The sequence below is a fragment of the Mytilus edulis genome, chromosome 1, assembly GCF_963676685.1.
Source record: "Mytilus edulis chromosome 1, xbMytEdul2.2, whole genome shotgun sequence".
Lineage (NCBI taxonomy): Eukaryota > Metazoa > Mollusca > Bivalvia > Mytilida > Mytilidae > Mytilus > Mytilus edulis.
Window position 1 is genome coordinate 69,103,873 of NC_092344.1, and position 3,268 is coordinate 69,107,140.

Genomic DNA, 3,268 nt, shown 5'->3' on the forward strand with positions numbered 1-3,268 from the left:
TTGTCAAAAGTGAAACGATAAGTCAAAGTACGGCCTACAACACGGATCATTGGCTCATTCCTAACAGCAAGCTATAAAGGGGCCCCAAAAAAGCTTATATAAAACCATTCAAACAGGAAATCCAACGGTCTAATCTTTATAAAAAAAACGAGAAAACAGATACATTTTGGAACCACATTATCAAATCACAGAACTGTACTACATGTTTCAGTCTTAGCATCGATGCAAACAAATGATGCAGTTTTGAACGTTTTAACAGGGACCAAATGACTTAACTCAAACAAAAACACATATTAACAAAAAACAAGTAAACATACACAGAACGAATGAATTTGATCTATGACACACTATGAATACAATAATAATGAACAACAGGAAGATGTAAAACATGTTTAGTTATATTGTTTTCGTATCTATATAATACTTATAAAAACAAAACAAAAATCCATATGAAAACAACACATGGCCGGGTCAAGATATTCCGCTAATCTCTTTCTTACGTTATAATCAATATTCTATCTACAGTAGGAAAACACCTTTAAACATGGTGTTATAATGCTCATTCGATAGGCAGTGTCAGTTAGATGTAGAATTTTAAAAAACATAAAGATTTACAGCATAATTTTGTATCACATTCTCTCTAATTTTTCAATGATATCTAGAGCAAAATCTTTAATCCCAATTTTACCTTTTTTGTAGTGATATCGAAACTGTAATAAGTTCTTTACTTAGCACTTCTACACCCCATGCCTTATTCAATGACCAATATACATTGTTTCATTCAACATACTTTTTCATCAAGATGAAAGTCGTTGATACAAATATCTTTATTTCGGAAATGCCAAATCATACATTGTGAGGAACCGACCTGATAATATCCTGCCTATATTTTTTTGTTTCAGTGGGATCGAAGAAATTTTTTATCAATTGGTTAGCTATTGGTGGAGGTGTTGCTGGTCTAGTGATAATAATTTTGATTCTATCGGCTGTATGTTTTATTTACAAGTAAGTAACGTATGTGTTTAACATATTATAACAAATAATACAGAACTTTTTGTTAATTCGATTGAAAGTCAATTAGCTTTCAACAATACATTCAATACATTGCAATTATTATACTGAAAAAGTCAAGTCATTTTGTCCTTTTAAGATTCAAATATAAAACGATTGTTTCTTTCAACTGTATTATGGTCACTGTTCTTTTGTCAAGTGCAATTATTGTATAGATGTTAGTATACATACTGGTAAAGTGTATAACGCGGTTGAAAAGAAATAAAGCCAAATAAAAAGAAATTAAAATTAATATCAACTTATATCAGCAACACGAAGGGTGTCATAGTTAGAACAGGATCTACTTTGCCTTCAGGTGCGAATAAAGTTATCCTTGGAGTTTTGTGTTGATCATCCTTAGTTTTTCTATGTTGTTTTTTGCATGTTTAAAACTGTCATTTCGTGATTTGTCGGGGTTTTTTTTTGTGCCATGGCGTTGTCAGTTTGTTATCGATTTATGAGTTTTATTATTCCTTTAAATTTGGTTTCTTTAGTCCCTCAGAAATTATGTCAAAATATTTCTTACTGCATATCTTCTAAGTTTTACGGCTGCAAACGTGTTTTGGTTGACCGTTATGAATTATCAGTGTCAAATAAAATATATAAATATCATGTTGTCGTATGATTTAAAATGAGACGCCTACAAGCCACAGAAAGGAAAGAGGGAAGTTAACAACTATATGTTACCATAAGACCTTTAACAGTTGTCAAAACATATATCGTATGCAGTAAATGTAGTAAGCTATCAATTTTATCGGATTCATTGTGACATTTTGCGTTTTGGTGAATAAAATCGACACAAATGGAAATTCAAAATTCCTTGGTTGTCATTAAAAGGCAGCATAATTTTTTTTGGATGAATGTTATAGTTTACATTTATAATTGCAACAATTTGTTTATTACTTATTACTAACGCTTTGTGCATTCTGTATACAGAAAAAAGTCATTATTGAGGCTTGAATCGAACATATTGAAAATTCCAAAGAAAAACCAAAGTTAAAGATATAAAAAAAAGAAATGTGGAATGATGCCAATGTGACAACTGTCTACTAGAGACCAAAATGACACAGAAATTCACAACTATAGGTCACCGTACGGTCTTCATCAATGACCAAAGCCCATACCGCATACTCAGCTATAAAAGGCCCCGAAATGACAATCTTAATCAATTTAAACGAGAAAACTAACGGCCTTATTCATATAACAAAAATGAACGAAAAACAAATATGTAACACATAAACAAACGAAAAGCAATGAATTACAGGCTCCTGACTTGGGACAGACACATACATACATAATGTGGCGGGGTTAAACATGTTAGCGGGATTACAACCCTCCCCTAACCTGGGATAGTGGTATAACTGTACAACATAAAAACGGACTATAAAAATCGGTTTAAAAAGGCTTAGCTTAACTCATCAGATGGACATAATTACAAGTGGACGAAAGCTTTTATCAAAAACAATAGAAGAAGGCATGTGTTGTAATTATGGGTACTCTATAATTAGTTTTTAATTCATAAAATGTCACATAATTGTAAAGTTTACTCCAGTTTCTGGTGTAACAAATTAGCTGCACAAAACTAAAAGAACACTTTTAAAAAGAAACCATTACAATTTTTTTATTTTTTTTCATTTGATATTTACAGACGCAAAGAAATGTCAATAGAAGGTAAATATTCAGACAAATTGAATGGACGCTGTGAGTCAGCAACCTTTCCTGTATTTCATTTCTTTTGAACATTTCTATCACTTATCCATATTTCATAGAATTTAAAATATATACTAATTAATAAAACCGTTGGAGAAGACGTTACTAAGTTGAAAAACTTGTATCTAATCCATTTGTCTCTTTTTGGAACAATAAAATATGTTTAAACTAATAAAACCTATGCAGTGCCAATTTCAGTAGTTCCTTCCTATACCATGCATTACTCTGTTGGATTAGTTTTGTGCAAGGAGTACAGTTTATAAATACAATTTATGCCAGATTTTTATAATGTCTTCTATATCCTGGTTGTACATATAATATTCACGCTTTATGTGCTTTAACAAGCATTATGCAAAACAAACGTCACTAAAAAAAGAAAGTGTATTTGTTAATTAATGCATTTAGATTTGTAATCAACATCGTACATAAATCATTTTAAAGTGAAATAATAGACAGTAATAGACATAAAGCATGTAAAGTGTAATATGAATTTGAATAGTGTAATACA